Below are 14,732 nucleotides of genomic sequence, written 5' to 3' on the forward strand. Positions count from 1 at the left end.
ATAACGTTTGATTTTTATAGCTTTTACTATATTTCTTATTTATTAGGGTTTTGCTCAATTCTCAAACCGTGTTATAGCGAATCCGTAATTTATAAGTCCTTGTTATGAGGAGGATGGTTTTAATTTTTAAACCGTCTTAGAGCGAATCCGTGTTTTAGAAGTACCGTGTTACAGAAGGGTTACCTGTATATATATTTTCAATAAATAGAATCGGACTAATAGATAATGATGCTTATATTCTTTTATATAAAAATAAAACGGTTATTTAAAGTCGTTATTTAAATCGGCGCCAAAATATTCTAAACCATAAATACTTTGAGATTTTTTTTTGCCACAAGGTAATCTTTATTTTTGCTCGAACTTTATACATATTAATCATAATCATTACGAAATATTTTCCTTATTAAAAATAGATTTCAATTTATTCTTGGAAATAAAAATAACTTAAAAATTAAAAAATATTTTTCACTTGAACAGTAGTGAATTTTGAAAATGGTATAGCTTTTTATATGAAAATTCTCAACAATTATATTATATTATTTTTCTTGAGGTTTAGACGACGATACATCGGATCAAATGTTTTTTAACATTATATTATAATATGCATAAAAAATATTAATCACGAATTCTTATTAATATAATAATATTAATATGATAAGTTCGATATAATTCTGTTAATTTATTATTAAAAAATACGTGTTTTGTAGTTAACTTGTGTAAATACATTTGTACAAATTTTATCTTATATTTCTAGGTTTTCATTTTTTATTGACTTTAGGTTTATTTTTTATATTTGTACATGTAATTTCCTATTTTGCTTACACTGTTTTTAATTAATATTAATACCAGTATTTCACCGATATTACCGGGTTTAAAAGCGAAAATACCGAAATACCAGTATCATTTTTTTTATCGATATTGCATTCTAGTTCAAAGTCTATCAATTTCATTGAAGAAAAATAAAATGCAAAACTAAGAAGCATTAAACATCTCATTCATAAATTGAATAACGTATCTTTCTAAAAAGCTTAGATATTATTCATAAAATGTTTCTCGCAAAAACTTATCTGATACATAAAGATTTTATGATAAATTTATAGTAGGCAGTGAATCGAATTTTATGTTCTACGAAATTGGATGATGTGCTTTCCTAGAATATTCCACGATTTTCACCAGAAAATCTAAACAAGTGTATAATACTTCAACAAATTGGCTGAGCAAATGCACACAGATAGAATTCTAGGAATAATTATTTGCACGGGTATTTTCTATAGAGTATAGGGAAGATCGGGTATTATTACACCGCATTAGCCTTGTTATAGATGCTTCTTAGAAATTGTTTAAATGATATTATTATGAAGATGAATGAATATATGTCGAAGATATGTACGATCTTGAAATTTGTCTGTAAATGTTTATTATTATTTTTATATGTGTTTATTATAATGAAAGATTTGAGTAAAAAAAATATAAATGATAGTACTAATACTAATAAATCATCAGAACTGTAAATGTTATATTAAAACAATACTTTATGAAAAAATATGCAATCAAGTGATGCATAACATCGTGCCTTAAGGCAAATTGCTGGAATTTCCCGTACCAAAAATTAAAGTTTTTAACAAACATTCAATTCCTTTTATAGAACTTTGAAAAAAATGTATTTTTGAAATTTTTAAAATTTTTGAAAACGAATTACCTTTTTGAAAAATTTTAACTTTTTTATACTTTGAAATATTTTAATTTTTTTTAACTTGGCGTAGGGCAAGTTATAGTAATCGCAAAAAATCGAAAATGAAAATTTTTATATATCTTTACGTTCCAGAGGTTTCTGAATATTTTGGCATACCTTAGAAAAAATTGATGTATGTGTGTGTGCGTGTATGTATGTGTGTGCGGATACAAATTTTCGTCGACGATTTTGGGAACACGGATCAACCGATTTGAATAATTCAAAAAACATTCGATTCGTATTGATAAGGAGACGTGCTGATTAGTTTTTGGCGAAGGCAGGTCTAGCCGTTCCGAAGATACGCGGCAAAAAATGCCGAAAACGGTAACTCAGTCTTTAAGAGAACGGAGCGTCCGATTTGAATAATTCGCAAAAAATTTTACTTGTATTGACAAGATGAAGAATTGATTAAATTTGCATGAAGGCAGGTCTAGCGCTTTCGGAGATCTAACAAAAAAGTAAAAAAAAATGCCATTTGGCGGCCAAAAATGATCATTAGACATATGCACATCAAATTATCAGATATTTTATAGAGATTTTAACAATAAAATCGCAATCGCGATACGTTAGCTGCGTAGAAATGAAATATCGAATCGCGGGAGCGCCGCGTTGCAGTATAACGGATAAACATTGGTGCGGAATCTATTGAAATGCAAACAAAATTTGTTTTTATTCTTAAAATATCTATAAAATATGTAATAATTTGATGTGCATATGTCTAATGATCTTTTTTGTCCACCAAATGGCATTTCTTCTTTTTACTTTTTTTATTGGATTTCCGAAACCGCTAGACCTGCCTTTCAACAATTTCATCAGTTCTTCATTTCGTCAGTACAAATGAAATGTTTTTTGAATCAGTCAAGTCGGTCGACACACATACATCCATTTTTTCTAAGGCATGCCAAAATGTTCAGAAACCTTTGAAACGGAAAGATATATAAAAATTTTCATTTTCGATTTTTTTGCGATTATCTACTATAAATTATCCTACGGGAAGTTAAATAACTAGTTGTAAAACGTTAAAATGTTCGGTATATTTAAAATAGAAACAATTGCAATTATAATCTTAAAAAGCCAGTAAATTCTATATTTTTTTAGTTATTTCAAAATTTATTTGTAATATTGCGAATATATACTTTAATATAATTGGAATAAAGCTCAAGACATTGCTTTGAATCGTTACATGTAATACACAATCCTTTAGGTATAATTATTTGAAATTGTAATATTTGATTTATAAATCTTTATTAAAATATTAGTATATAAATTAATATTATATTTTTATTTATAGGTGTAATTTATGAACATATTGGTTCATATTCAAGTATAATAATTGAGGTAAAATAAATACAATATTTTCATTCTGGATTCTGTATAACGCACTGATGTTTCCTAGAAATCGTGCGAGTTTGCTGGATCTCATTTAAAGGTAGGAAATTTAATAGTTCTGAAAATAAGTCAAATGCTTTACCTAAAACCCTTTGCCAAAATATTTAAAATTCTCGGTAATATATTTTCCTAGAATACGTAGGCGTTTTTTATTAACTATTCTACGTAGAAGTTTATTGAAAAAAGCTCGTCCCCTGCCACAATGCAAAATAATTATCAACGGAGAATTGAGCTTTCCGAGAAGTTCGGTTCGTAATGTAGATTGCGGTACTTCCGAACTTTTGCGAGTGCGATCGTTAAAAGTTTTGTTACTTTTGGACAATAGAAGTTGTTTATTATGGTTTTGTATTTGTTATCGAGAAATTATTTTCAATTCATTATAATGAAAATATAGATGACTTTAAAATGAGAGCGTCTTAATATTTTTCAATGCGAAAATCATCAAAGACATTTCATGAAATCTATGAAAATAAAATGATAAATGAATAATGTTATTTGAAGTACAGTTTGTTTTAAGCTACGGAATTTGAATATTAGCAAAAATGCTTTTTGATATAAAAAATAATTTGAAGTCGAACTATCCTAAAAATTTTAAAGTCATAGTTCAACACAAAGTCTTAATTTTTGGAAACTTGGGGCAATTGTATCATTATGGATTCAATATTTAAATGAACAAAATTAATAAAAATTAACCACAATAATCGAAAAATTGTCACAATTTGATCAAAGCTCTAGGTTGCACTTAAAGCTCATGATTTTTTTGAGGACCGTTATGGTCGCTCTTTTATTATCACCCCGTTTCGGCTTGACGTTGAATTCTGGGGCATCCATATATATTTATAACTTCAGAAGGCGTATAAGTCTGTATATGAATGAATACTATTATTAACTTTCCGTAAGGTAAGATATTGTAATCGCAAAAAAATCGAAATGAAAATTTTTAAATATCTTGACGTTTTGAAGGTTTCTGAACATTTTGGCATACCTTAGATAAAATGGATGTATGTGTTTGTGTTTGTGTATGTATTTGCGGATATAATTTTTCATCGACGATTTCGAGAATACGGATCAACCGATTTAAATGATTAAAAAAATATTAGGATCCTATTGATAAGAAAACGTGCTAGTTTTTGGTGTAGCCGTTTCGAAGATACGGGGCAAAAAGTGCCAAAAATGGTATTCCAGGTTTTGAGAGAACAAAGTGTCCGATTTGAATGATTCAAAAAACATTTTACTTGTATTTTACAAAGTGAACAACTGGTGAAATTTTTGAGAAGGCTGGTTTAGGGTTACCGGAGGCTCAATTCAAATTTTGTGTACATTTACGTGGGTTTTGTCCCAATGTTTCCACGTTATTCTATGACGCGGCGCTTAAGCGCTCGATATTTCGACTATAAAACAGCTATGCAGCGCATTTGCTTTAGACAGATGTTCAAGATTTTCAAAAAAATCAAAAAAAAAAAAAAAAAAAAAATTTCAAAAAAGTCAAAATTCTCACAAAATTGATTTTTTAAAATTTGAAAACAATTTTAAGTTTTTTTTTAAATTTTAGTCTTTGGTACTTTACGCTTGTATATATCACATATTACACACACACATAAACACATTATCGTAACTATTGTTTATTTATTATTAATAATTATTAACAAACTTTATTATTATTTACTATTTAGTTTTCTTCCGTTTATCATTATTTATTATTTATTGAACTAATTCTTTCGTTTAATGTGTTTTCAAATTAATTTATTTATAGGAAAAAATTAGTGTAAATAGAGAAATCAGAAATGAGTCCTAAAAACTTTGCTTGTTTATTTACCTCTTGCCTAATTATATATTAATATTATATTTACTTTTATATTATTTGGTTAGAGTACCTAATACGAATTTAGTCAAGTACAAATATGTATGTATGCTTCTATTTATTATTAGTATAATTATTTACGCGTTACCAAAACCCGGCAATTACTGACCGTACTGACTGATAACCTACTAATTTTTTGTCAATCAATATATAAATTTATGTCTGCATATCATCATAAATTACTCGTAATAAAGCCTGAATAAAATATAAAAATTACCAAAAATCACAATATAATGTTCACTGGCCCCAGGAAAAATCATAGTAAAAATAATCTGTTTAAGTTTTAGTTATATTTAACAAATGCTTCAATCACATCATTTCTTATTTTGAGATATAAATAAGAACAGATACATAATTTGAAATTATAATATTTCCACAATATACCAAATTGTAGAAATATAAATGAGACGCTGATTTTTCAATTAATCTATTTATTTTATCGAATTATTTAAAAACGTTATCATCCACCTTTTGTTGAATGCAATCATTATATTTATCTCGATGCATGCAAAAAAAACAGATTCCAGTGCTATTCATCAGCATCAATTCATTTAAAATAATTCAATTTATCGCCGCTGTTATTATTAATTGATTATATTTTTCAATTTTGCGTATAAATTCATATCGATTATACATATTACATAGGTTACTGAATTCCTATGCAGTTTGTAAATTGAATAATTGAATCAATAAAATTTGAAATTGCCGTATGATTGAACCGATGTTATTGTAATCGCCCATTTAAATTGCTCAATGAGAATTCAATTATGCGTTATTTTAATTTTATCAAAATATTATGGTTCGATTAAACTTAAATATATTATTATGAAATTGTAATTTTGTACTTACGCAGGTAATTCTCCGACTGCGGCTCCACTGTGCATGAAAAATATAAATTTCAAATTAGAAAATGACAAATTAGATAAATAGGTACATAATTATAAAAGACATACAATAATATACACATTCGGGTGATCCTTGATATGGATATTTTTCAATTTCTTTGCTCCCAGGAATTCAAATGCTTCCAAATTGATAAAAAAAATCTTTGAAAGTTTTAGCTCTTAATATTAACTTTAAGATAGTCTGCACTTCAACCAAAGTTTCTTGGTTTTCTTCCTAAGTAAATACTTATTTTCTAAATTATACCAAATTTTTATTGTAATTTTTAAATTTATAATCAAAATAAGCAAATACAATGTTATTCTCAAAATTTTGAATCATACATTGCGAAGTTATGAAATTTTAAAATACAAATGAAATTTTACCCATGTTATTTTTATAAAAAAAACTCTGGTTGGACTGCGGACTATCTTAAAGTTAATATTAAAAGCTAAAACTTCCAGAGATTTTTTTTTGACCATTTTGGAAGAATTTGAGCTTCTGAAAGCTAAATTTTTAAAATATCCATTATAATGTTCCCTCTAATACATATATCTACAATAATTAAGGATTTATGTAAAATATCAGTTTAAGTTTTTATTTTTAACTTCTCGTAGGGTAAGTTATAGTAGTCGCAAAAAAATCGAAAATGAAAATTTTTATATATCTTTACGTTTCAGAGGATTCTGAATATTTTGGCATACCTTAGAAAAATTGATGTATGTGTGTGTGTGTGTGTATGTGTGTTTGGATACAAATTTTCGTCGACGATTTCGGGAACACGGATGAAGCGATTTTAATAATTCAAAAAACAATCGATTTGTATTGATAAGGAGACGTGCTGATTAGTTTTTGGCGAAGGCAGGTCTAGCCGTTTCGATGATATGGGGCAAAAAGTGCCAAAAACGGTAACTCAGTTTTTAAGAGAACGGAGCGTCCGATTTGAATAATTCAAAAATCATTCAAATCTTCAAAAAGTCTTTTTTTCAAAAAAGTAAAGTTTTGTCAAAAATTTATAGTTTCTCAAAAATCTATTTCTTTGGAGTATTTTTTTTTAATGTTAATCTTTAAAAAAAAAAAAAAATTGGTACGGGAAGTTGCAGCAATTTGCCTTAAGGCACGATGCCATTCGCCCCACTAGTTTTATTCTAGTAGTTTATAGTAGGTGAGATAGGGGAATGTGAACAAATTTTTTATTAAAAACAAACTAGCACTTGCTTTACCTAAAAGCAAGACAACTGCATAAAGTAATATTTGTGGCTATTTATGTGTGACTGTAACTGATTTTGAATAATTTTTGTCAAAGATTTTACAATTACACCACTTCTGCTAGGCCTATAATATTTAAAGGTGTTCGGTTTGATTATCAACTCTTATCATCATGCAAAGTTTCATCAAAATCCCAGAAGAGTAAACCTGAATCAGATATTTTAACTATACTACTCTTTACTATACTATATCAATTTAGAAATCAAATGTTTTTTTTGAATCATTCAAATCGGTTGATCCGCGTTCGCGAAATCGTCGACAAAAACGTATTCGAACACATACCTACACATGCATCAATTTTTTCTAATTGTAAGGTATGCCAAAATGTTCAGAAACTTCTGAAACGTGAAGATACATATAAATTTTTATTTCCGTTTCTTTTGCGATTACTATAACTTATCCTGCGAAAAGTTAAATATTCATCATACAATGTTTATCTAATACGTTTTTAGTGATATCATTTTATATATTTTTATTAAATCTGAGTCATTTGATGCAAAACATTGACGCCAATTGAAAATCGATATACAGCCTGTCTATATAGATTTTCATTTCCGCCATTATTTGCGTGGGCCATTGTTTACTTGTCATTATAGGCGATCGGTGGATGGCGTGTCTGAATTCTTGGAATTAATGGTCATAGTGCTACATTCTTAAGAATAGCGATGTTTATGAAACTTCTTTTTGAATTACACAATGAAAATTGGAAAATGTATTGAAAAGCGAATCGAGATTGCTCAATGAGAACTCAATAAGTACTTGATATCGATATCTTGTTTTTGGTATAGAGGTGTACGATGACTTTTTTGTACTACTTTTTACTATGCTTTATTTTCTGACTAAAAGACCTTGTATCATTGAGATAAATTGGAGGAGAAATACGGAAAAAATGGTATATATGGATAAAATGATACAGTGACCCTATATTAAAATGGGCTTGTTCTGTTAACGTGTGACTGTTTAATATGAAGAAAGTCATAATAACAATCCTGTCAGATGTTGAGCGTCATTGTCACAATATTGTCGCAGTAATCAGTTCAATTCAAATTCATCAAGTAATCATTTGCACCTTGAAAAGTTTATTTTGAGGGAGTTTTTCTCATGTTTTTTGCGGACATATTTATTAATATTAATATCAATTAATTTATACTAGTACTAGTGATTTCGATCAGTTTTATCGCAATAATCGCGTGTTTAGGAGAATATTGATGAATTATTCACTTTAGTATAATTTTGGACAAAATGATATACTTGGACAATGGTCAAAATGGAACAGTACTATTTCGCAATCATTATAGGGTCAAGAAAAAATAATTTTGCTGCAAGTATGCAAAAAATAATTGGTAAAAACAGACTAAAACATCTACTTGTTAAAAGAAGGGACTTGCATTTGTTGCAAAACTTTCTTTTTTCTTTGTGAGCCCTGAAAAGATTGGTTTATGATATAAGACTTGTATCCTGTACGATTTTTCTATGAACAGCTTTCTGCATGTATCTCAGTATCTCCTTACTATATATATATGTCATTTTGTCCATAGAATATGGACAAAATAGTTTTTAAAACAGGTTGCATTTTTTAAATAAATTTGTTGTTATTGTTCCTACTTAATTAAAATTCTGGTAGTTAATGAACCAAAGATGAGCATAAACGATTAAGACTGGTTTTAATATTATTAAATGAACAAATATCATTAAAATAAAACAATTTGTCCTTACTTTCTCTAATAGAAATAAAATAAAAGTATACTACTTTTTAATCAGGATATAATTAAATATCAATTAAGTTTTAATAATGCCTTCAATATATTTTGGGGGTTGATAAATTAAAATATGGTAGTTTGATGTGATTTAATCTATTTTTATATGTTTTCAAATAAGTCATATAAAAATACATTTTAAATCCTCAATACATATTTTAAGCTAATATCATGATATAAAGAAGTTGCTAGAACAAATACATAATAGACAAATTACAAAAATATTTCTTAGTCACTTATTTTTACTATAGGAATAAGTAAAAATCCGGTTCATCTACTATATTTTGCTTTCAACATTGTAAAGAAATGTATTAATGGGCGTAGTTATTACATTTATTTTTTAGTGTTTTCTAAATAATTGATTATATATCTTATTGATGTCATCAATCAATAGGTGAGAAAATTTCATTTTAGTAAAATTGTATCGTTACGTCATTTAAAAATAATCACTTCAATTTAATTCAAAACAGTTATACCAAATAGACTTTAATTTCTATGATGATTACTATTTTCAGAAATTTTTAAATTTTAAACTAATTAAAACCAATGAACATCAATCGGAGTTGGTACATCATATTATTCATTTTATCATTACTCAATATATTATCATCATTTTACAATATTACCAATTTTCAGTTTTTTTTTTAATTAATTGATTTGTAGTTGAATATTTTCCGCTGTAACGTTTGTTAATACAAAGAGAGGCGCAATAGCAATTACGGAAAAATATCAAAGTAATAGATCAACAAAACCTTTTAATAAAGCTAATTAAAGGTTATTAAGGTTAGCGTAGTTAATTAAAGTTAATTAAAGGTTATAAAATGAGTAATTGTGTAATAAAATCGTGGAAAGGTTTGCGCATTAAGTTTGTAATTTTAATTTAATTGTGCTTTGTTATTTTCCAAATATATGATCTGGTAATCTGAAATAAGATCTGCTGATCTGAAATTGTAGGACAAAGCTTATAGAATTAATCCAAGATATTCAAATTTGTTTATACTATTTTCGTTTTAATTCGCATAATTTTGTAATTTAGTTATGAAATATTCATATTATCTTTCAATTAATATGTTATAAGTTCACTCTTGTAAGGTCTACTACTGGAGTACTGGATAGGCTCATAAAAATCATTGTACAATCGTTGTATTGTATTGTAACAACTCAATCACTGTCTTTACAAGAAACTTTGTAATTTATATTGAGATATAAAAATCCAGATATATTTAAATATAGCTCTGAATTTTAAACTAGTATTTTCAAAGTGGCTTATTAGTTTAGATCAGTGATTTTCAAAGTAGACCCCTATGGATCCATGATAATATACAGTGTCTACGTCAGCCAAAGAAAACTGGGTTTTAGATAATGAAATGGGAGTCCACGGTATCCATTTATTTATATTATACCATAGATGGTAAAAAGTCATATACAATATTTATAAATAGAACTGAAAAGTAATTAAAAATATTGTTTCATTTTTAACAAAAATGTGTAAGTTGTAGCATAAGTTGGAATTCGATTTGTGGTCGCAATATGGTTGAGCTTGTAAAAACCCAATTTGCTGACTATTGAAAGGATTGGCAAAGTCCTTTGCGCTTTTTGAGACTGTCCGTATACTACAGATAAAAATCGATGTAATCGTTGTAAAATAGATAGTAGAAAAAAGGTTTTGCTTTATTTCTGATCTCCTAATAGAAAAAAGGTGTAGAGTGGACATCATTAGCCGGTGAAATGTAAAATCAAATCTTACAGAATTGTTGCCGAATGTTGATAATTATATATTTACATTTCGCTTACTTGTATTTTCAACTTCCGAAATGAAAATTTTTGCATATTTATTTTGAAGGTTTCTGAACATTTTACCATTCCTTAGAAAAAATTGATGCATGTGAGTGTGTGTGTATGTTTGGATACAATTTATCGTCCACGATTTCGGGCGCACGATTTAACCGATTTGAATGATTCCAAAAACATTCGATTCCTATTGATAAGACGTGCTGTTTGGTTTTTAGTGGAGACAGGTCCAGCCGTTTTGAAAATATGGGGCAAAAAGTGTCAAAAACGATAATTTTACTTGTATTGACGAATTGGTGAAATTTTTTGTAAGGCAGGTCTAGCGGTTTTGAAGATACAGTAAAAAAGTAAGAAATAAATGATATTTGGCGGTCAAAAATGATCATCAGACATATGCACATCAAATTATCAGATATTCGATAACATTTTTAAAAATGAGTACTAAATTTGTTGCAATTTTTTTATGCTCCGTACCAAGTTTGTTAATTTTTAAAGTTCACTTGCACGGTTCAAGCTAATTTTAAAATTTTCCGATTTTTTTATTGTTTTTTACTTCAAATATGAATTTTCAATTTACAATTCAGTTTGAAAATATATATATATATATATATATATATATATATATATATTTCAAATGCGTTATTCTAATCATAAGAAATATATCCTCAGATGGATTCATTCGCACCTCTTGCTAATCTAAACTTTCTCAAGTGTTTTGAGCGATAATATCGTTAGATCGTCAATGTATATTTTATGAATGATAAAATATATAGTGATTATAATTATCTATTTTAAAATGTTTAAAACAATTGTTATTAATCAATGTTCAATATTTATTTATTACTGATATTTTCTTTCAAATATTTAATTGTTGTACGGGAAGTTCCAGCAATTTGTCGTAAGGCACGATGCCATGCACCACTAGTACAAATAACATGTATTTTTATTTAGAATATTCAATAATATGCTTTAGAACAGTTAGAAATTTATGAAAGAAAAACGTTGTCGGCTAAATAGATGATCCAAGACAAAGCCCAAGGAGAGTCCACGCAAGAAAGTTTGAGAATTAGTTTCGGTTTAGACAAAAACGGTTGTGTCAAACAAATAAGATAATCTTTGTACCATTAGGCATAAAATCCTAAAAATTGTACGGGATAATCAAAAAGAAGTTTCATACCATCCATAATTCTTTTATATATCTTAATGCTTGGTTATTCGACAATTATAATTATTATGAGTGCGATACTTACTCTGGGGGCGTCCCGCGTAGGTTGAAGGCAGTGAAGAGCACCTCGGCCCTCTGGCCAGGTCCGGCCAGAAACGCGTACAGACATTGCCTCGATTGACCGCTCGGATTGAACAGAACCGGCGCAGTGAACGTGCCGTTAAGCGGCCCGCCAGCACGGCTCACAAACGTGTGGTCGCATTCTGAAATAGAAAAAAATACATGTTTAATAAAATATACTTTTTAGTCTCAGAAAGAAAAGCATATCGATAGTATATTTTTAACTTTTCTATTTGACAGAGTTTTATGAATGATAAAATTAAGAGTGTGGGGACCAAATGGCTGATGTGGGAACCAGATGGCGCCCATAAATTATAGTGCACCACAAGACTATTTTATATAGGCTGTGATTCATATATTGTGTATGTGAATAAAGAAGTGCATTTTTAAATGATTCTGATACTCGATGTCTCCCGATTTAAGGCGATGGCTGATTGCACATCTTTGCCCTCTACTTTAAAATCATTTTGTTAAAAAGTTTCATAGTTTACTAGTTTTGAGATAATAGCAGTGGACTTTTTATTCATGGATCTTTACGCGCCGCTTTACACTATACATAATTTTATATTTCTGAACTAAATACCTCATTTTTTCCTCTTTTTTTAATTCGATTTTAATATGATTTAGAAAATTCTCTTGTTGTTAGTATTTCTGTGTAGTTATAACAGTAACAACTAGTATAGCTTGATGACTTGAAGTATTTTTCATTAAAATTTTTGGTTAATATCCAATTTCAATAATTTTTTTTTTAATTAGCAAGTGTTTGAAAGAGGGATTTTCATTTATAATTAAAAAATTAAATAAAAAATAATTGTTTTAGAAAGAAGGCTTTTAGTTTAGAAAAATAAAATCTAAAATGCAAAGTATTTTAACATATTTACTTGATGTCCATCTATCAAACTAATTATATCACAACAAATAACATATATTAAACAAACAACAATCTGACTATGTTCAGTATTACTCCTAGGTAATTCATTATTGTAGAAACGTGTTTTATTTGCTGTTTTTCAAGAATTTGTTACCTGGTCCTTTTCACCCCATAGGCGGGGTAAAAGGGACCAGCCGAGTGTTAATCAGGTCTAATGTATTATTTTTAGTTTGAAAGGGATTTCACGAAATAATAGCTACTATTCAACCAATGCAAAATATAAATTTCATAGGTACATTTTTTACAGAGATAACACCTTGAACAGGTATTTTGTCAGAAATATTTATCATACCTCTGCCATGGATCCTTTTTACTTGTAAGCTTTTATAGAGGTTATATAAAAAAACTGTTGAATCTAACTTAAAATTACCAATAAATCTTATAAAACAATTAAGTAAAGTATACTTAAAAATTATATGAAAGTCTGGTAAACTAAATAAGAGTGCTCACAACCAAAAAATAACAACGATAGAAAATACTTATGGATTTTCAATTATTGCTGTTTACTATGTCGTAAGAATCAAAGTGATGACTGGTTATACATCTTTTTTCTGTACTTTCAAATATTGTTATTAAAAAATCTTAACTTCACTGGTTTAAGCGACATGTTGGTTTTGGTCCACTTTGCCTGGTATTTTAAGACCCTATATATAATAAAATTAATCAAATCTAAGCCAATAACAAATCAATGATATCTATATATAAATGTACATGATCATAGTCTAATATCTTTTTTTTTAGATAAAACGGCTACCTTTTGTCGTTCATTCCGATCGTATCGGTAAATATTTTTCCTGTAATTCTGCATGTGTGCTCCCGAGAGTCATTTGAAAAATTTATGTTCTTTTACGGTCTAAACTCTCCATATGCCCACTGAAAGCCATGGAACATGACATGAATTTTTATAACAACGAGCATAAATACACGAATTCCCTTCTGATAGCAGAAAGCTTCTATAGATTTTCATGTTTTACTGATGTTTGCGACTAAATAATTCGGTACTAAAAATCGGTAACTTTATATGTTAACCCTATAGTAAAAATTAAGGACATAAAATAATTATTATCACAAAAGTACCATGATCCATGAGAAGGTTGTGAAAAAAAACATTAAAATGTTCTAGAATTTTCATTACGATCAGATTTTCATACCTGAAAGGTAGAATTGTAGCATAGTAGGAAAAAAGAAATTTAGATACAGATTATTTTCACAGAAAAAAGTGAAAATAAACGATTATTTTAATTAATTTAGTTTTGAAAGAAAGATTTTGGCATTTTTTTCAAACGTCTCAAAAAAGTCTTATTATAACGATAGAAGAAGAATTCATAGCTTTGAATATTATCAGAAACTACAAGATGAAATTTTTAGTAATTATTGTATTCAGTTTTGCTAATGATATAGTGTGTGGCAAATTTGAAATGCTTGTTTATTGCAATGCTAATATTATAATATATAAAAATGCATATATATATATATATATGCATATATATATATATGCATTATATATATATATAAGATTTTCTTTATTTAATATTCAATATGTAAAAGAAGCCAAATAAAAGTGACTAACTAGTAGTGTATGGCATCATGCTTTAAGGCAAATTGTTGGAAATTCCTACACCAAAAATTGATTTTTTCCAAAAATATTCAACATTTTGTGAACTTTACCAAAAATTGAATTTTGAGAATTTTGTTTTTTTTTAAAAAAGACTTTTTTTTAAAAAAAAGATTCTTTTATATTTTGAAATATTTCAAAATTTTTTAACTTTTTTTCAAATCAATCGCGCTGCGTGGAGACGAAATATCGAAGCGCATCAGCGCCTCGTCACGGTATA

The 14,732-nt window shown here is 27.9% G+C and overlaps 1 protein-coding gene across 1 annotated transcript in view; it reads right to left on the reverse strand.

Annotated features, from left to right (window-relative positions):
- LOC113376051 (tolloid-like protein 2) overlaps positions 1 to 12,028 on the reverse strand; it is a 63,223-nt gene extending 51,195 nt beyond the window's left edge. The window contains exons 1-2 of the mRNA XM_026615982.1: positions 11,932 to 12,028; positions 5,832 to 5,858 (exon numbers count right to left, since the gene is read on the reverse strand). The gene's annotated coding sequence lies outside the window, so the exon portion shown is untranslated. The remainder of the gene's footprint in view (positions 1 to 5,831; positions 5,859 to 11,931) is intronic.
- Between the last annotated feature and the right edge of the window lie 2,704 nt (positions 12,029 to 14,732).

Source organism: Ctenocephalides felis, unplaced genomic scaffold (genome assembly GCF_003426905.1).
Source record: "Ctenocephalides felis isolate EL2017-DRISC unplaced genomic scaffold, ASM342690v1 CF-g0.4_SCAFFOLD_01886, whole genome shotgun sequence".
NCBI lineage: Eukaryota > Metazoa > Arthropoda > Insecta > Siphonaptera > Pulicidae > Ctenocephalides > Ctenocephalides felis.